Genomic DNA, 22,548 nt, shown 5'->3' with positions numbered 1-22,548 from the left:
CCTGAAAGGGCAGGTTTATTATAGAAAGGACAGGGTTATTATAGAAAGGACAGGGCTATTATAGAAAGGACAGGGTTATTATCACCTTAAATCTTATATAAAGGAAAGGGCTAATAGGGGATATTAAAGAAAGGATTATAGAAAGGGACAGGGCTATTATAGAAAGGACAGGTATTTATCATTACTTGAATATCTTACAGAAAAGTACAAAGGAGTTATTATAGATGCAAGGGACCTTAGGGGTTAATTTATAGAAAGGACAGGGTTATTATAGGAAAGGGACCAGGGTTATTATCGACCTTTATAGAAAGGAAATGGGCTATTATAGAAAGGACATGGGCGATATTATAGAAAGGACAGGGGCTATGTATAGAAAGGACAGGGTTATTTTAGAAAGGACAGGCAGTTATTATCACCTTAAAATCTTATATAAAGAAAAGGGCTATCTTATAGAAAGGACAGGAGACTATTAAAAGAAAGGGACAGGGTATTATCTATCGCCTTAACTCATCTATAGAAAAGGACAGGTTTATTATAGAAAGGACAAGGGTTATTTATCATCTTAAATCCTTATATATATTGGAAGGGACAGAGAGTAATTTATCATCTTGAATACTGTACAGGAAAGTACAGCGGTTATTATAGAAAGGACAGGGTTATTTATCATCTTAAATCTTACAAGATATTGTGGAAGTCTTTTCAAAAAAAGAGAGAAAAACTAATTTTCTGGTTACTCAATGAAATTCTTGATTCCTTGCCAAAGATATTTCCCATCAGTATGTACTAAATACCCTACCCAGAAATTTTATTTTACAGGTAGAAGAAAAAGGCAGCACAACAAGTTATACTCAGGTTCCACAGCAGTACTGTGGCTCCTCGGTGGTGAATGTGATGTGTGTTGCTAATGTGAATGGCCAGGACAGGACCGACCAAAAAGAAACCAACCTCTTGGTAGAACATCGTGAGTTATTGCTAAAACTTACATTATCATACAAATAATTAGAAGATAGTTTAATCAAGTGTACAACATTGAACGAGTAATGAATGAGTTAGCTTTCTTCAATGCCAGGTCGATATGTAGCATTATCCTTAATGGTCAGATATATTGATGTTCGGGGAATGAGCCATGTAGATGTGCTAATTAAATTGCATTTCATATACGGCCCATTTGTCCGTCCATCCGTCTGTTAATAATTCTTGTTACCACGCTTTCTCAATTTTATATATAAGTTCCCCTAGGACAATTCGTTGTGCATGTTGCATTTAATCGGATAAGATAGCCGATAGGCAGCCATCTTAGATTTTGAGCGGTGGAGCATCTTTAATTACTAGAAAGTACTGGAAAGATCCTTTTAGACATATAGGCTCCTCATGGCCCTATGATGTGCATGTCGTCAAACTTATTTGTTGGTTCCCTCTGGATTCTAGTGCTACATATTTGATTTTGGAACACTCAGATTTAAAGATTGCTGACAGGCAGCCATCATGGATTTTGTTAGATGAAATTTGTTACTGCTATATATATGCTATTTCTCAGTAAGTGTTAAGGAATAATTCCAGTATAATTTGTCTGTTGATAATAATATTTTAATTTATCTGTTTACAGAAGGAGGACTTGGAACAGGAGAGATTGCTGGCATTGTAGTTGGTGGGATTGCTTTGATTGCGATTGTAGTTGTAGGATTTATCTTGTTGAAGAGGAGAAGAAACAGTCGAGGTAATATATAATTGAAGAAGTTTGTCAGGAACAGTTGTACATATTTGGAAGTATTTATAGTGTAACATGTCTAATCTTTAAACAACATCTGGTGAATAACTTGATTCACGGTCATAGGGGTCAAATAGGAAAAAATCTTTAAAAGATGCTCCACCGCTAATAGAGCATAAGCTATACTCATCATTTTAACAATAATTGGTGTTTAATCACATATTTTATATCTAATTAACACAAAACATAATATAAATAATTTACTTTGCTTTTGGTGCACGCCTTATCAGTACTTCATTCCATATAGGACATAATGCCACAGATTTCTTTCAGGATGCAATTAATTATTTTTATCTTGAAGTAAATTTAGAACGTCAAAATTATCATAGGTGTTAATGGTGTAAAGTAAGTAACTTTTGAAGAAAAACACTAAATCGTCTGCTCCTGTGTTTGATAGAGAAAAAATATCATCTGTGAGCGGTGGAGCATCTTTAAAAGACTTCTTGAGAATAACTAAGCGGCCTAGAAATTAAACTTGATATTGGATCAGTAGCATACTACGATAAGGACAAGATTCAGTTTATTTAATTGATTGACCTTAACCCTCTTTTTAGGTCAAAGTCATCAAATATTTCAAAGTCATCAAATATTTCAAAGTTTATAACGTCAACTAAGGAGTTCTTTGTGTTGCCTTAATTGTTAGCAAATAATATACATATATATAGTACACTGTGTCACTGTTGTTTTGGCCAATAGTCGGAGAAATAGTTAAGGCAAATGAGCCTCTTGTTTTTGTCTTTTAAACATTTGCCTGTTAATGAAAGCATGTCATCTTCTACAAAGGTCTACTTTTATTTATTTTTTACTGACAAAATACAACAAGGGTTGGTATCGGCTGTGACCTATCACCTTACGTCACGGCTCAGTAGCTACCGTGATAGGTGAGAGAGCCGATACAGCAATCAGACAATTGAAGTTTGTAATCTCGGCTATGATTGGTTGGGATAGCTCCGTGGGTACAATACGAAGAACATTCTTTCACGAGAGAGTAAATTCAGAAAATAGCAACAACATACAACACTGCCACATCTTTCTAATTATTAATATCAAACTTATCACATCTTAATAAGTCTCAATCACAAAAGTCTTTTCCATATTAAATAAATTAGGCCTATCCACATTTCTTTGATTTCTATGATAGCATTAGTAACTGAGATTTCAGTGAAGTCGTATATATGTATGTTAGCCGTGGGTTTTTCTGTAAGCCATGTCTCATGAGTCGAAATATATATTCCGCTACATTAAATCTGGAGATCGATATTGATATAACAAACTAACACCTACAATTCAGTCCCATTGACCATAGTGTTGCAAAACATCCATTGGTGAAAATGTTACATTTCACATGTGTCATGTAAATTGACAATTAAATTCAACAATTTCCAAGATTTCTATAAAAAAAACAAAAAAAAACCTGATTTTCCTTTTACCCAACTTCATATCTAAATTATGTTTTTAAGATCATTTCGACCCGCATCTCCAACACGGTTCACTTGGCCGCCATGATGCTTCTCATTACTTTACTATATTTGGAATAACCTACACACAATTTTTAGCTCACCTGGCCCGAAGGGCCGGTGAGCTTATGTCATGGCGCGGCGTCCATCTGTCAACATTTCCTTTAAATCGCTTCTAGTCATAGAGTTCTGCATGGATTGTAACCAAATTTGGCCACAAATATCCTTGGGGGAAGGGGAACAGAACTTGTATAAATTTTAGCTCTGACCCCCTGGAGCAGAAAGAGTGGGGCCCAATAGGGGAATTAGAGGTAAATATTCAAATTCCTTCAGAAAAGAAACAATGAACTTGTATTCAGAACATTCCTAGGCATTACAAACCAGGTGAACGATACAGGCCCTCTGGGCATCTTGTTTACTACGAAAGATGATTTCACGGATTTTTTAACTCAGGTTTGAACAATTATTTAGGGTAAAATCCAAATTATACTGGTATTTATTAAGTTTCACAATGTTTATTTTGAGTTTGTTGACTTTTTTAAACTTCAAAACTTTTTCCCTGTTGATTGTTATATTTTGTCATGGTTTCTGGTAAATCAAACATGGCTGTTTGAGTAAAATTATGTGTTTGTTGTATTTGCCTTGGATTTTGCCACTTATAGTTGATCGGCATTATGATCGGCAGATTCTTTATTTGAAAATGGATTATATTTGTTAGTTCAATACATTTACATACGGCTATTGTACAAGAAATGTATTTGTATCAACTTGAATGTGGATCACATCACGCGGATCGAAGCTTGCAGCACTAATCGGACTAAGGTAAACTGCAGAGCAAGGTAACATATGGCCCGCCTTTCAGTCGTCGCGATAGCCAATGAGATACCCTGTTACTTATGGCGCTGGGTACTTCACAGCATCATAACCTGCTGTGTGACCTACTGAGCCAGAGAGCGAGCGATTACATCAGTGACACCCCCAACACCTGTTGTATTTTGTCAGTAATGGGGTAGAAGCAGGAGACAACATACATCAATATTTAATACAAAAAAAACCAAAAAAAAATGGTAAGAGACAACATACATCAATATTTAATACAAAAAAAATGTTGGTAAGAGACAACATACATCAATATTTAATGCAAAAAAAAATGTCACGAGGAGACAATATACCTCAATAATTAATACAAAAAAAATGTCACCAGGAGTCAATATACATCAATATTTATTAAAAAAAAAAATGTCACCAGGAGACAATATACATCAATATTTAATACAAAAAAAATGTCACCAGGAGACAACATACATCAATATTTATACAAAAAAATGTCATACATCAATATTTATACAAAAAAATGTCAGCAAGAGACAACATACATCAATATTTAATACAAAAAAAATGTCACCAGGAGACAATATACATCAATATTTAATACAAAAAAATGTCACCAGGAGACAATATACCTCAATATTTATACAAAAAATGTCAGCAGGAGACAACATACATCAATATTTATTATTAAAAAATGCCAGCAGGAGACAACATACATCAATATTTATTCGCCATTTGATTTGTACTAACTGTTGTTATGAATTGTTTTCTTTCATTTGACAATATAATACAATAAATATTGAACATGAACTGACTGTTGACCTGATTTAATTTTGCATGTTAATTTTAGGCTTTCACAACCCCTAGACTGACCTGTGATCCAACAGCATGCTGCAGGGACGAATTTAGGGATTAGAAAAAAGTGCATGAAAAGAAAGAGATGATGGCTCAATACAGTTGAAAATGGCATCTAAAACCAAAATCAAAACTTTAGATGGAATATTTAAACCATGAAAAAAATTCAAAACCATGAAAAAATGAATAAAACATGAGATGGTAAAAAACTAGATTGAATATGATTCTTGAGCAACAGCAAACAAACAGATAGAATTTTGATTGGTACATTTTGTTGTTATGAATTGTTTTCTTTCATTTGACAATATAATACAATAAATATTGAACATGAACTGACTGTTGACCTGATTTAATTTTGCATGTTAATTTTAGGCTTTCACAACCCCTAGACTGACCTGTGATCCAACAGCATGCTGCAGGGACGAATTTAGGGATTAGAAAAAAGTGCATGAAAAGAAAGAGATGATGGCTCAATACAGTTGAAAATGGCATCTAAAAACCAAAATCAAAACTTTAGATGGATGGAAAACCATGAAAAAATGAATAAAACAAGAGATGGTAATAAAAGATGGAAAATGAGAGAGCAGAGCAAAAAAAACAGTAGCATTATTGGCCAGTTTAAAATGCATTCCATCCTGTCTGGACTGCTAATTATTCTAATATTTGAATTGGACTGAACTATTTTGCTGGCTTAGCTTATACAGCATATTTTCTCTCCATGAATACTGTAAAGGTTTTCATCTCGATGTCTGTGTTTACATTGTTCTTGATTGTGTATATTAAGTATCATGTAAATTAGCATGAAAAAATTATGTATCACTTTATCAAGTTATTTTTACTATGATTTGCATTTTTATCCTGAACGACTTTTCATAGGCATGTGTATTTACTCACATAAGCCCTTATATTGAACTATAGTGAAAGGTGAATAATGATGTGTCTTTTAATAATTAAGTGTTATTTCCTTTGAAAACACCTGTTTTGTGGTGAAGGCGTCTGGTTTTTAGCTCACCTGGCCCAAAGGAACGTGTCGGTCGTCCGTCCGTTAACATTTCCTTTATATCGCTACTAGTCATAGAGTTCTGCATGGATTGTAACCAAATTTGGCAAGAAACATCCTTGGGAAAAGGGGAACAGAATTTGTATAAATTTTGGCTCTGACCCCCTGGGGGCAGGAGGGGCGGGGCTCAATAGAGGAAAAAGAGGTAAATATTAAAATTCCTTTAAAAAGAAACAATGAACCTGTATTCAGAACATAACTTGGTATTAAAAACCAGGTAAACGATACAGGCCCATAGTCTTTGTTGTTCTGCACATGGCAGTGAGTCTCCTTCATACTGCTGTGTTTAGATAGTGTGACCTCTTCTAGTTGTATGTGTGCAATGGAAGTCAAAAGGTCAATATTTGTGGCTGAATTTCTGATGTCAGGAGCTTCTGTATGTCGGGGTGTACACCAAATATTTTTGGAGAGTTATTGTTCAGTATTTGTTCTTAGATAAGCAATGGTTTGAAAAGTAAGAAACTTGTAAAGTTGTGTAATTCAGACTGTGGGTTATATGTATTGATGTGTAATTAAAAAAATAGAGAGTTATGAAATTACTGCAAACCAACTTTCTTTTGCTTTCTATTTACTTTATAGCGAATTTCTTGATCCAAATAAATTCGCGAAAGCTGATCTCCGCAAATTAACCTCTGAATCATAATACTGATAGGAATTACCATTATTTTTTTTAAATCCGCGAATGTAAATCTTTTTGAAGTTGTTGTGAAATTGATGTTGGAAAATGAAATAGCTGCAAAAGATAGATGGTTTACAGTAACCTTTATATGAAGGAAATTGATTGTGTTCAAGGGCCGCGTCAGCCGAGTGGTTAAGATGTACCGACATGTTACCACATGCCCTCCACCTCTGGGTCGCGAGTTCGAAACCCATGTGGGGCAGTTGCCAGGTACTGACCGCTGGTCGGTGGTTTTTCTCCGGGTACTCCAGCTTTCCTCCACCAACAAATCTGGCACGTCCTTAAATGACCCTGGCTGTTAATAGGACGTTAAACTAATCAAATCAAATGATTGTGTTCAGATAAAAATAATGTACCAGTATACAAGACTAAATGTCTACTGGTATCTAAAGCAGTTTCTAGAGGAACAGCTTCATTCCTTTTACTCACACATGTACATTTATAGACTTAAGTACTTGTCATAGGGTTACACTATTTATGTTTATGGAATGGCAAGACTATTTTAATTGTTTTAGTATTTTTACATGTATAATTTTGTAAACATATATTATACGCACCCTTTTTGACTATTATTATTCCATTTGATATGGTTTTATCACTTTTGTGTACATGTTGTCATCATACTTTGATGCTGTTCTGTGAATTGCATTGAAGGTTTATGGCAATTTGTAATTAATTTACATCACTTATCATTATCAGGGATTTCTTTTGAAATATTCTGTTTTACTCTGAAGGTAGGGTCCCAGAAATAAGTATTCTATCATTTTAAAACTGGGATTCATCAGGCTTATCACTTATCTCGAAGTGTTATTCAGTGCTATTTTTAGAAAGGGGGAATTCCCCACTATTTGATCAGAGAGTTACGTGATACCCATTCATAAAAAGGGAAGCAATTATATATATTGAATCAGATGTTCGTAATGATAGAAGTGTTACTATTAAGTGTGGTTGGTAAGCTTTTTACGAAAATTTTAATTTTAAATGATAGGTTAATTACATGGGCTGAAAAGTACAGTGTTTATGTAGATGCCCTGGCCGGGTTTAGGGCTGGTCATAGTACGATTGATAACATTTTTATTTTACATGGCCTTATATCATGTTTTACAATGTAGGTCATCTGACCCAAAGGGTCAGGATGACCTATAGTCATCATGCACCGTCCGTCGTCGTCCGCCGTGCGCCGTGCGTAAACTTTTCATTCAAACAACTTCTTCTCAATAACCGTAAGGCCCAAAGTACTCATATTTGGCCTGTAGCATACTGGGATGAAGGGCTATCAAAGTTGTGAAAATAAATGACCTTGACCTACTTTCAAGGTCACAGGGGTCAAATAGGCTAAAATCTTTTAACGACTTCTTCTAACTAACCAAAAGGTCCAGGGTACTCATATTTGGCCTGTAGTATGCTGGGATAAAGGGCTACCAAAGTTGTGCAAATAAATGACCTTGACCTACTTTCAAGGTCACGGGTCAAATAGGCTAAAATCTTTGAATGACTTCTTCTAACTAACCAAAAGGTCCAGGGTACTCATATTTGGCCTGTTGCATGCTGGGATGAAGGGCTATCAAAGTTGTGAAAATAAATGACCTTGACCTACTTTCAAGGTCACAGGGGTCAAATAGGCTAAAATTTTTGAACGACTTCTACTAACTAACCAAAAGGTCCAGGGTACTCATATTTGGCCTGTAGCATGCTGGGATGAAGGGCTACAAAAGTTGTGAAAATTAATGACCTTGACCTTCTGTCAAGGTCACCGGGGGTCAAATAGGCTAAAATCTTTTAACGACTTCTTCTAACTAACCAAAAGGTCCAGGGTACTCGTATTTGGCCTGTAGCATGCTGGGATGAAGGGCTACCAAAGTTGTGAAAATAAATGACTTTGACGTACTTTCAAGGTCACAGGGGTCAAATAGGCTAAAATCTTTGAACGACTTCTTCTAACTAACCAAAAGGTCCAGGGTACTCATATTTGGCCTGTAGCATGCTGGGATGAAGGGCTACAAAAGTTGTGAAAATAAATGACCTTGACATACTGTCAAGGTCACAGGGGTCAAATAGGCTAAAATCTTTGAACGACTTCTTCTAACTACCAAAAGGTCCAGGGTTATTTAGCCTGTAGCATGCTGGGATGAAGGGCCAAAAGGTGAACATTAATGACCTTGACATACTGTCAAGGTCACCGGGGTCAAATAGGCTGAGATAAACCTTTTATTAGCAAAGGTCAGGGTATTCATATTTAGGAAATGAATGACCTTGACCTACTTTCAAGGTCACGAGAGTCAAATATTCCAAAATCTTGAATTTTGAACTTCTTTTAAAGTTCTACCAGTGTGATTAAGCTGAAACCTACATGAAATGATCCTGACATGGCCCCGACCAAGTGTTGTTATATTTTATGTCGATCCAAAATCCAAGATGGCTGCCACAGATGATCCAAGATGGCTGCCACAGATGCCATCTTGAAAACACATTTTGAACTTCTCAAGTTCTACCAGTGCAATTTAACTGAAACTTGAAACATGAAATGCAGCTGATATGATCTTGTCAAAGTGTTGTTATATCTCTGGTTGATCCCAGATTGAAGATGGCTACCATGACACCAGATCTAATTATTTTCCTATACAGCTATTGCCAAGATAGTCAGATGACCGTTAAGGCCCTTGGGCCTCTTGTTAATAATAGAAAAACTTTGTATTGTACTTTTATTGATTTTTCGAAGGCCTTTGATTATATTGTGAGGGAAAACTTATTGAAATTGGGAATTTGAGGCAAGATGCTTGATATCGTCAAGTCAATGTATCAATCAGTTAAAGCTAGGGTGAAAGATAATAATGAACTTTCTGATGAGTACGAATGTGTAACCAGGGTAAAACAAGGGGAAAGTTTGTCCCCATTTCTTTTTGCAATATATGTAAATGATCTTGAAGAAGAGCTGATTTTAAAAGGTTTTGAAGGGGTGTCAATAATTTTTTTGAAATTATTTATATTACTTTATGCAGATGACATCACTTTGATGGCCTGCACTAGTACTGGATTACAAAAGGGTCTGGATATTCTGCACGGTTATTGTGATAGATGGAAATTAAAAGTAAATTTTGAGAAAACCAAGGTCATGATTTTCAGAAACGGGGGTCGATTACCAGAATATTTAAAATTCTATTTGGGCGAGGAGGAGGTGCAGATAGTTAAAAAGTTTTCTTTTTTGGGCTTAGTACTCTCATCCATTGGTCATTTTCCGATGCCCAATTAACTCTAGCGGGACAAGGAAATAAATCACTTTTTCAGCTGGAAAAACAATTGCAAAAATTTATTAACCTTTCACCTAAACATGCATATCATTTTTTTGAAAATTAGTATGTCCTGTAATGAGTTATGGGTGTGAAGTGTGGGGGTTTCACTCTGGGTTGGCAGTAGAAAAGGTTCATTTAAAGTTTTGTAAAAGATTACTTGGAGTGAAAACTTCGACACAGAACAACTTTATTTACGAAGAATTAGGATGTTTGCCACTAAAACTCGAGAGATATTTTAAGATAATTACAGCGCCGTTACAACAAGTTTTCCTATTTACGTTCATTCACTCGATAGACACGTTGGCTGGTAGCTGATCTAGTAGGCTGGTAACTGATGCAGTAGATTAGATTTTAGGTGGCATGTAACGAAGGCACTGATTGGGTGAAGCATCGGCAGCCCGACTGATTGCCCCCTGACTGACAAGATCGCCGACAACATTGAGAAGTAGGCGGAGCCAGCGGGATCTTTGATGTTCATAACCCGACTCTGTTGTACAATGTGTTTGATCACGTTGTGTACTATTTAATTTTTTACAATATATACATTCAATCACTGTATTAAAAATTCGTTATTGTTTTGTTTCACTTATTAAGCGAATGTTTTGAGGATGTTTTTGTTCATAAATTATTGGCCATTTCTCTGGACTTCGGGGAGTATTCATACTGTAGCGTAACGTTATGTATCTAATCTACCAACGTTCCAATGGATCTTTCATCGTGTTTGTTAATGTGTTGGGTTTAGATCTATAGTAACCTTGTAGCTTGTCAGTTTTGCTGTAATAATATTACCAACCACTTATTGAAAATCCTAAATATATGACAGTTTAGGACTCGTCTTATAAATCCCACGTGTGTTTTGACTTTTTGCACACGGCCTGCAGCCAGGACATGTTATGGCGGTTCCCTACGTAATGAGCATGCATCGCTAGATCTATAAGGAGTTTCATATGCAATTTTACAAGAAATATGAAGATTTGTTAAAATATCTAAAGTAAAGAAATACTAGTTAAGTGAATGTTGATGCAATTTGAAGAATATTTGTTTTGTTTTTAAGTAGATACACACGCATTGTTGATGATACATTGTAGATATATCGGTTAAGCTAACTAGCCATTCAGTTTCATTAAGCTGGATGAGAAGCCCGAGAGTAGCATCCAGTACCAATTTACCTGTGGATTTGGCGACAGTACTCGAGTCTATAAATAACACGGCTACAGTACACTGATACAGGTCAGCGGTAGAGCGGTAGGGGTTTATATACACGCGTCGTTCTCAGTTGGGGTAGCACGGCTGTAAATGTCTTATCAGAATATATTCCGATCAAACACGGGTTTGATACCTACCTGGACGTTAGAAGGGGATGTTATTCTAGTTTTAGACGTCGAGTTTGGATGCATTGCCTAAATACTTATAATTTAATTTGATTCATATTTGCGCGACCCTCACAGGTAATGTTCTCGGAGGTTGGCGCATGCGCGGCGGTAGTTTGATTTTAGCCGAGAAATTTGTCAACACTAGATTCAAATGCATCTCTCTAATTAAATACTGGTGACAAAGTTTTAAAAAAATCTACGCCTACAGCTGGAATAGCATCCCTACTGACATCCATGTATGTGTCAAAGACGTGTTTTATCGGAATATATTTTGACAAGACACGATGGTCGGTCGTACATTGTACCCGATTTGGTTTCCCGCACCTTGCGGTAAAGTTATAATTTGTCAGAAGCAGGTGATTTCTTTTTCGACTGACTTTTCCGCTACAACAGTAGCTCTTTCCATACGTACTTCACTGATTAGCGCTGATTCAGAGTCTATACATGAGGTAATTAAAATGTATTTGTGTAATCTTTTAAATTATGAAGCTTACGATGCCGATCATTTTATGTATATGGTACAGTGCACGTTTCTGATCTTAGTGATCGACGACAGATATTTCCGACTGTTTAGCTCCGCCCCTACATTGAAGCGACAGCCAATTCCAATGAGAGCCGTGCTTACACAGCTTATTGAATGTCGTTGGCAAACTGACTAGATATCATGCAACCTGACTAGCTACCAATCAACGGAACCACCTACTAGACTGGCCGTCACACGTACGCTTGTAACGGCGCTGTAAGTATTGACTACAGATTGTCCATCATAAGAAAAATGTTTTGGTGAAGTCAGTCTATGATGAACTTTATCAATAAGCTGAATCATATAGAATAATTAACTGGGCAAAATTGCTAAAACAATTATTATGTACGTATGGTTTTGGTTATGTTTGGTTAGAACAACAAGTTGGAAACGAAAAGGATTTTTCAGAATTATTCCAAACTAGAGTTAAAGATATTTTTATACAGAACTGGCATCTTGAGCTGGTAGATTCGCCAAGGGCAAGATGTTATTTATTGTTTACAAATGAATTTGGACATAAGAGTCATCTCGATACTTTGAATATTGAAAAATATAGAAAGCTCTATCACATAGATTGTACATAGAAACAGGTTGGTGGCATAAGCCTAATCCAATTCCAGTCGATTTGAGATATTGTTTTAATTGTGCAAAAATTGAAGATCAATATCTTTTCATATTGGAATGTCCTATTTATGTAGATATTAGATCAAAACTGTTTAAAAACAAAATTTGGTTTAGACCTAATATGACTAAATTTATAGATCTCTTGACTTCAGAAAATAGTAGCATTGTTAAAAATTTAGCTATCTTTGTTCACAGAGCTAATGAAGTTAGAAATTCAATATTATTTGATAATTGACATATTTGATGTGTGCTTCCTTTCGCTGATTTCTTTTTGATTTATATATATATGTAGTGTACATCCTTTTTCCAGAAAAGTCTGTTTACCATTGTCATGTCTGTATTTGTTTTGCACAAAGCCCTTTAGCCTAATTGCTAAATGAAATAAAGATATATATCTCCTGTATTAAATAGCATAATTTCTACAAAATACCATTTTGATTGATCAGAGTTACTGCCCTTTGTATCACTCCCTCAGTACTGACTGACTGAGTATAGGTAGTGAAATCAAACTGATATACCGATGGTTTGGAACAGAATGTATCCAAAACCAAACAGATTATTGGTTCATGTGGCCAGTGCACTAGACTATCATCAAAGGAACTCCACCAAATTTTCATGTCTACCTGAAATTACATTTAATGTTGATTTTTTCCATGCCTTCTTGTTTTATCATTTTTAGCTCGCCTGTTCGATGAATAGGGGGAGCTAATGTTGTCACCCCAGCGTCGGCGTCGGTGTCGGCGTTGGCGTCCCATTTCACGTTAAAGTTTTTGAGCAAGTTTCTGTTTCGTCAATTGTTTAAGCTTAAGTCATCATAAATGTTTATGATTTTATTTTCCTAATGTGTTTGGATGCTGAACGTGATAATACAACCAATTTGGGGCCCTTTAGGGGGTTTTTGAGTCTGTTAATTTGTCATATTTCCATGTTAAAGTTTTTGAGCAAGTTTCTATTTTGTCTATTGTTTAAGCTTAAGTCATCATAAATGTTTATGATTTTATTTTCCTAATGTGTATGGATGCTGAACGTGATAATACAACCAATTTGGGGCCCTTTAGGGGTTTTTTTGAGTCTGTTAATTTGTCATATTTCCATGTTAAAGTTTTTGAGAAAGTTTCTATTTTGTCTATTGTTTAAGCTTAAGTCATCATAAATGTTTATGATTTTATTTTCCTAATGTGTATGGATGCTGAACGTGATAATACAACCAATTTGGGGCCCTTTAGGGGGTTTTTGAGTCTGTTAATTTGTCATATTTCCATGTTTAAATAGTAAATACTTGAACATCAACTTCTTCTGAATAGGCGAGCTTTGCTGTTCTCCAACAGCTCTTGTTTTATTTGTGGCCTATAATGTTCATAGCTTTGACTATTGTCTTTTTATCTCCTAGTTACATTATTTCATATTTGATTCAAAGAGGAATTTTTAGCAGAAAATAATGAATTAAAATATTTGGTAATAGTTTTTACATCATTCTGATATATGGGGGGAAATCAACCAGTGAGAAAGGCAGATTTAGTATGAAAACAAAGAAAAGGTAAATGTTGTCCAGTGTCCATCATTGTAAAACAATAGATTATAAGCTAATACTTTACTGGGGTATTTTTGGTATTGTATAATTCATAAACTTTTGTATATGTTAACATGTGTAGAGAAGTATAGAAATCATGGATCGAATGAGATTGTGTATTTATAAAACATGTTTGTATTATGTGCTTGTGTATATTTCAAAGTTTAAGGTATAAAGTATCTCAATGTAATTGATGATAGAATAGTTGTCTGAGAAAACATTCTGACTACAACAAAAATTCAGCTTTTTGCTCCTTCTAGGACTCCATACTAGAGTTGAAAGAATTCAGCTATCAAAGTTTGGCATGGTTTCTCACAAAAGAATCATTGACTTTAAAAAGAATAAGAAAAATATTATTAAAGACAAAGCCTGTAGCATCCAGGAGAACATTAATTCTCCCTCCATGCAATTTATCATAAGACAAGAGCAGCCCTTTGAAGTAGCCAATTAGAAAACTAATTTACCAATAGTTATATTGGTATAGACCTCCGAACCAATTTAGAAATCGCATTTATATCCCAAGTTGTTGTTCTCAAGTGTCTTGCATGTGCCATATCAGTTTTACCCGGGATATTGTTTTACCTCATCATATTGGCATAATACTAGGTAAACAGCATGTAAACTGTATTCAAGTATTTATTGTATTATAATCTGTCAGATTGCATGTTGTAACTTTGAGCTACTTACATGGAAGTCTATTGGAAATGGTTATATATACCTGTAATTTGATTGTTACCTGTGTGTTTCAGGGATATAGCACTATCTCTATAATATACTTAAGGTATTCTGCTATCATGTTAAAATACTGCAGCCTCCCAAAACACAGAAATACTTGACACATTGCTTAAGTTTTTTGTATGTTTTGCATTGTAAAAATCCCAAGAGATATTAGATGAATTTAATCTACCTACTGAAAGGTTAGCAATATTTGACATAATGTTGCTTAGACAAATAACAAGGGGATAACAATTACAGAAACGCAGAGAAAACAACACAAAATTATATAATAGTGAATCACAAGGCATAAAAACAAAATCATATAGTAGTGCATCACAATGCATTAAGACAAAAATACATCATGGTGCATCACATGGGATAGAAAGCAAAATTATATAGTGGTGCATCACAAGTTATATGCAACAAAATTATTTAACAACAAAATTATTTAATAGTGTATCACAACATATATACAAAATATATATATAAATGCTGCATCACAAAGCATAAAAACAAAAGTATATAATTGTGTATCACAAGGCATAAAACACAAAAGTATATAATTGTGCATCACAAGGCATAGGGAACAAGGCAGAGAGAACATCACCAGGTTGTCATATGTGTAATGTTTCCAAATTGGTTCATCAACATGCTGACACTTTTGTAGCTTAGCTACATATATCTATATATTTAATGAAATCAATGCCTTGTTTTTATTGTGATACTATAAGTATGTGTAAAACTATCGTCTGTTTATTCTGCAATAAAATATTCTCATATTGCTTCTGTTTATTGAGTCGTGATACAAACAATCAAAATGCTCTATACTCGCAGATATTTTGCCACCAAAGTGTAGATATCAAAACATTGTTTCATAGTATTTAGGTAATAACTTTAGTCTTTATTAGAAAAATGAGAGTCCAGACTTGATGTAAGACCATTGGAAAGTGAAATGTGAGAAAATCTGTGTGTTGTTGGAGATCATGTGTTGAACTTGATCTTCTGAGAAATCGTTATTCTATCTATAAAAAAAAAGATGTAAAATGATGTAAAGAGAAAACAAACATCAAGGTTACAAAATAAAGCGATCTACACAGGTATTCTGTAACATCAATTTCGGCAACAAAAAGAATATGTATATGTGTATATATAACTATCCAGTACTTATACCACCTATCGAGATAGTCGACTGTCCCTTGCATTGAGAAACACTTCTTGTTATTACCGTAGATCAATTAAAATTGGTCTTCGCCAATGGAAACCAATTAAAATTGGTCTTCGCTAATGGAAACCAATTAAAATGGGTCTTCGCCATGGGAAACCAATTAAAATGGGTCTTCGCTAATGGAAACCAATTAAAATTGGTCTTCGCCAATGGAAACCAATTAAAATTGGTCTTCGCCTATGGAAACCAATTAAAATTGGTCTTCGCCTATGAAGACCAATTAAAATGGGTCTCCGCAAATGGAGACCAATCAAAATGGGTCTTTATCAGTGTAATTAGATGCATGGAAGGCAGATACAGATAGGGGATATATGTTAGTGAATTGTATGAAGTATGGTTATTGGTACTTCTCTAATTGCATGATCGTCATTAAAAGGTACCTTTTTGTATCTCTTTAACGGCATGAACCACGTTTCATATGAAGGATGGCATGGACAGCAATGATGAATGAACTGCGTTGACGACATTAATGACATGTACTGAATTCATATGTCGCTATTGCCACAAGCCCTGATATAGACTAAGATGGTTACTTAAATTAACGATATTTCCATGAAAACAGAGCCTTAATGCATCAGGAATGAAAAAAGTCTTCCTGGAACATGTAATTCCATAAAGTTTTCACAATATCGTGTTTTGCAGGCAAAAACTGAAATGGTCCATTTTCACCCTAAGACCTCTGAAATTACTATGAGCCCAGAAAAAAATCGGATGTTCTGAATATCATCCAATATGCAGCTGACCCTAATGCATCTTAATGTAAACTATTTTCTTATCACTGAATGGCCGTAATACATCCCAAAGTGATAACCCTCCTTCTACTCAGAAGAATCAGAGTTTGTACTTGGTATACATATATTTGACCTAGCTTTTCATGACTCCATGGTAACTGGTATGTAAAATGTCCCATTATGTGCACATTGCCATCCCTCATTGTGAGATAGCTGTGTAGTGTATTGAAGTGCATAGACTACGTATAATTGGACGGAGATACAATGGTTGATCTGCAATGATTTGTTTGTTTGTTTGAATTTTACGGTCCACCGAAAACTAAGGTCATTTTTTATGACAACATACCACAAATCAGGAGTAAGCGGTTGATTCAATTCAATTCTTTTATTACACTCGGATACACATTGTGTATATCAAGAGGTCATACATATACAATTCAATTTTAAGGCATAACAGGCGAAATTAAATGCATCATTTGTATAAAGATTCAAACTTTTACAAACAAAATTCAGTGTGTCATATGATTTTTTCCAACAAATTGTTTCACCTTTAAAATTGGTAACATTGGAGATATTAATATACATGTATTGAGTATAGTAATAATTGACTTATTCATATGTGTATATATTAATACATCAGAAAAATGCATATATTTGAGATTATTTTGAGCTGTAATTAATACTATAACAAATTGCATAATTTCTGAACAAATAATCGTAAATTTACGTACATTTTTTATGAAAAATCGAGAACATGCCTTTCATTTTAATGTGATTTGGATGTCTTGTATAGTAAGCAGGAATGTAATCCCCACGTAGCTGGCTTACATTATAATCTGAACATAAAAACAAATAATGGAATTCATCACCAATACCGGTATTGCATAAATGACATATTCTATTGTCTCGTTGAACTCCTATCAATCTTCCGGTTTCAACCGGAAAGGACTTTAATATTTGATGTTCTAAATTTGCACATTGTTTTTCTGTCTTTTTCGTTTAATCGTATTAAATAATTTTCAAGTCCAAAATGGGTTTTAAATATAGAGTAATAAGAACCTCTCGAAGAGTTTTCAATATCTTGGAACCACGACTGGATGAACTACTGATCCCTTAATTTCTGAGTTAATGTAAACAGCTTTTTTGATATATCCAAACAAAACTTAAACCAGAATTATCTAGAATTTCTTAAACGCACTTAAGCCATTTGAATTCAGTTTCCCTGTTACATGGAGGGCATACATTAATTTATACATAGAGCTAGACAATTTCTTTTCATTTGAAAACTTAACTTAATATCGATTGAAATAGGGAATCTGCCAGTTTCTCCGTATATCTGTAATTTGTATAATTTTTCTTCACACCAAGAATTCTTTTGCAATATTATAGGTTGATTTTTCCAACATATTTATGTTCTCGAAACCCCATATTTCACTTCCGTACAATAAAATTGGCTTAACCAATGGATCAAATAGTTTTAATTGTATATCTATAGGTAGGTGCAGATTCTTTATTTTACGATACAAGGCGAAAAGTGCCTTTTTAGCGTTTTAGGTTGATTAAATACAGACAAACTTAAATGCTCTGATTATACCATGGAAATTAATTTTGCACAAAGACCGCAATTTATAAATACATAATAAGCATTTTGTACAATAAAATCAAACTTTATACAGACCGTGGTTTAATTTGGTTTGATATTGGTCACCGTCCACTGATCAGAAGATAGGTAAAGCATTATTAAAAGTCGGCAGATAAATCTGACATTTTCTGAAGAAATTCACAGTAAAATATCATTCTTTTATCAATTACAACAGATTGTGCAAAACACACAGAAACCAATTATTACTAGAATACATCCAAAGAAGTCAACCTTAGTCATTCTAAAGTAGTTGAACTGAGGGTCCAGTCAGGAACAAGCGCCTTACAATCGGAGATTATTTTGAGCCATCCTCAGCAACTAATAATATAAACTAATCAATCGATTTCTCTTTCTAGAAAAAAACCTCAAAATGTATAATATCAACTCATAATATGCAGAGGATGGGGAATAAATGCAGTTTTCAGAAAACAACGTGTAGTAACAGGTAACAATAACAGTACTGGTCGTAAAACCAACCATCAGAGGAAGTTAGAGTAAAACCACCAGGTGAAGAGTGGACGAATCGCTGCGGAGCAAATGCCGGACATCTATTGGTAGTTTTCGAAAAATAGTGGATCTAAATATAAAAAGACTAAAATACTAATGTACTCCTTTTGGTTTGATTTTCCAGGTTAGTATGCAACAAAGAGACCACGAGAGACGTCATTCCAGCTGGGACGTAACCATACTAACAGCAGATGAGACCGGTGTACATTATATAACTGACATCTGTTTCTACAAAAACAAAGTAATATCTAACACTTGCATCTTAAGACTTTTTATATGTGTGTTGCAATCTCTGACCTAGCGTGCTGATGTTTCATCCATTTATAAGTACAGTTTTACAATCTGAAGTGGATTTGATCCTATTTCCATTTTTTGTCGTTTGATATAAGATTTCACAAGTGTTTTTAATGGAAATGACATGTTACTAAGTGTGGTTTAGTATGAGTAGTAATATCATAAACTTTGTCGGATTCTTACGTAATTTTTCACATAGAACTATGGAGCTATAACTAAATATCAGATTGTTCTCTATACCCTGTTTATATCATAGCTCCATAATACGCCATTCTTAGTTATATAAAATATTCAATTTAGGTATATGTGCCATAACTGGGCGAAATACTTGACATGCTATTTTTTCTACAGTAATCTTTTGAGAACCATAAGGTTTAATGAATTAAGCTGTAAAAATCATTCAAACATTTTCAAAACCTGTTTTATGCCAATTTTCTATGTAAAATTGTTTTACAAGTGATTGAAAGTACAAGAAAATAACAATATGGATCATTTAAAGGAACACATTTCACAAAGTATTGTTCTTACGGAATTGATGATTTCTGTTGTCGTAACTATAGAGACCATCAATATGAGGATGGTGGTCAATATTGGGATATTGGGGGTGGGATGTGGGTCAATATGGGGATATTGGGGTGGGATGGTGGTCAATATGGGGAAACTGGGGGTGGGATGGGGGTCAATATGGGGAAATTGGGGGTGGGATGGGGATATTAAGGGTGGAGTGGGTGCCAATAAGGGGACATGGGGTGAAATGGGAATGTCAATATGAGGACGTCAGAAAGGAATAAGGGGGTCGATCAAAGAGGGAACGGTAATTAATTTGGTTGGGTAAGGAAGAAAATTGCTCAAAAGATTGAGAGTTTTACATTGTAGATAGCTATCATTAATACACCATCCTATCTAAGTATATGTTTAAGATCATGTTGTTATGAATCATAGATTAAAGATATCGTTGACGAATGGTATGTTTGTCAACTGCTGTCAACGAGATCTATACTGGCGAATCACAAGTAGACGATTATTATTTGTAAATGAAGTATCTTGTGTATTTGTATATTAAAGGATTATCTCCCTTAGCTTGCGAATAGGTAATTGTAGTGAGCGAAACGACATACTTTTTCAGAGAAAATGACGTGATTTCCACTCACAAATTAATGACGTCACAATCGATACGCTCAAAGGGAGGTAACTCTGTAATATGGAAAGACAGAATACTCCCTTGTTACTGAGTTATTCCTAACGCTGCGTGCTTCCTTACTATGAAAGTGCCAAGCGACAAGGTAAAGATATCGATGTAATCTAACAACATCACACATCTATCTTATGGTAGCAAATCCCGCTAGATTGTTTATAGAGATAACATTGTATGGCAATACAACATCAGCTGTGTTCGGTTCAGATGCTACACCGCCGACGAATGGTAATTTCTATCTATTAAAACAGGAGTAGATGTATTATTGTTTTTCATTATTAACAAAGGTTACTTTAAACTATTCCGTTTTGCATATTACAGAGTTAGCTCCCTTGCGAGTAGGTATCGATTGTAACGTCATTATTTTGTGAGCGCATCACGTCGTTTTCTTCGAAACGTATGACGTTACACTCGCAAACACATGACGTCACAATCAATACCTACCCGCAAGTGCAGATAACTCTGTAATATGCAAATTAGGAATTACCGTCATTGAACAGTTTGAGCTTATTATATAACTTTAATATTGAAAATTTAAAATAATAAATCGCACCTCGGAAAAAACCCATTGCACTATGTCCTATACGGAATGAGGTACTTATTGTACAGCCAACAAATTTATTATTTTTTATGTATTTTTGTTTTAATAAGACATATACACACGATCAAACATCAGTCATTGTCAAAATGATAAATATTATTCATGTTCCGTCGGCGGTGGATCATCTTAACCTCTCTCACTTTTGTAATATTCTTGTAAAGGTTCAGTATACGCTTTTAAATGTTTTTAGATATGCCGTAAAATGGATATGGATAACTTGTGTGTATAGTATTAAGGATTCGCATAAAATTATTTCATTAAAATCTATCTTTTTTCGAACTATTTTAGGTGATTTCACGTGTTCTTTATTATTAAAAAACGTTTAAAATGTAGTCTAATTTGATCGTACTATATATAACATAAAACCTATTACTGTTTTGTGTTATTTTAGATAAATTGTTATATTAATTCACAACACAAATTAACATGTCTCGTAATGAAAAAAAATAATGTATTAAATTGGTGGTCGGTTATATTCATAGTGATCAAATTGTTTTATTTTGTTCACACGTGATCATTAAAAATCAAAGACAAGTTAGGTTTTCAACGATCATTCAAAACGCAGCTTTTATAATTATGTTTAGTTAAATGTGCAGGGTGTATATTGATTTACAATAGAATGACTATGACGTTCTATTTACAAGCTGTAACATATTAATATACATGGCGAGTAAATATCACCGTCGTGTCCGCGGGTCGAGCGAGAAACATGAAGGCAAAACGCTAATCTGTCACAGGGTGTAAAGGAACAAAATGGTGTCAGCTTCTTTTTTAATGTATCGTTTACAAAACAGAACGCTGGTCATCATGAGAACGTAGTAATAAGCCATAATAGCTGGACTCTGTAGTAGTGGGCGATACATTATAGTGACGTTGATGGGGATAATCGCTAGCAATCGTCTAAATAAGCTATATCGCCATGTGCTATGTGTAGTCTTCATTTTATACACATTTCTGTAAACATTGTGTTTTGATACTAAATGTATATTACATATAATTATGTATAATTGTTTAAAGAATTTTTTTTTAAATTTGTTTCAATCAAGTGTGTTTTTTTTATCTTTTCTAATGTAACCCAACATAATTTATATCGATTTTAATATATAATAGCCTTATATACATATTCCATTAAATAAGTCGACATGGCTCTTCATCAATATTTTTTGTGAAATTGTCATTACATGTCAATTGTGTAAAATAAACGTATCCGATCACTTTTTCATCCTCAAACATTTTTCATAATCATATAACAAAATAGTTTTAGTTAACATTTTAAATGTACATCTAAATTGTGTCAGGTAACACAATCATTTACTAGTACTTATTAATTAGCCCACTATTAATCGAACCGAGAAAGATGCTTCCTAAAGCATTCTTATTTTTATTTTTTAAAGATTTTTCTTTGCTATCACATTACTCTATATACTATTATTTTTTCTATTCTTTTCTAAAGTCATATTTTTGACTACAAAATATGAATTCCTTTTAAAATATAAGATGTAGTATGCCTATTTGGATACCATCACATTTTCGTACAAATCATTTCATCATTTAAGATTAAGTATACTTGTCGATTTACAGTGGGTAGTATTATACAGTATCGGAT

The 22,548-nt window shown here is 34.3% G+C and overlaps 1 long non-coding RNA gene across 1 annotated transcript; it reads left to right on the top strand.

Annotated features, from left to right (window-relative positions):
• The first annotated feature begins 790 nt into the window (after nt 1–790).
• Nucleotides 791–5,049, top strand: LOC138332099 (uncharacterized). Its single transcript, XR_011209771.1, has 3 exons — nt 791–961; nt 1,607–1,717; nt 4,907–5,049. It is a non-coding gene; the product is annotated as an uncharacterized lncRNA (long non-coding RNA).
• Nucleotides 5,050–22,548: the final 17,499 nt, after the last annotated feature.

Source organism: Argopecten irradians, chromosome 9, assembly GCF_041381155.1.
Source record: "Argopecten irradians isolate NY chromosome 9, Ai_NY, whole genome shotgun sequence".
Lineage (NCBI taxonomy): Eukaryota > Metazoa > Mollusca > Bivalvia > Pectinida > Pectinidae > Argopecten > Argopecten irradians.
The sequence above is the reverse complement of the archived record's forward strand: the minus strand, read 5'-3'. Positions and strand labels throughout refer to the sequence as shown.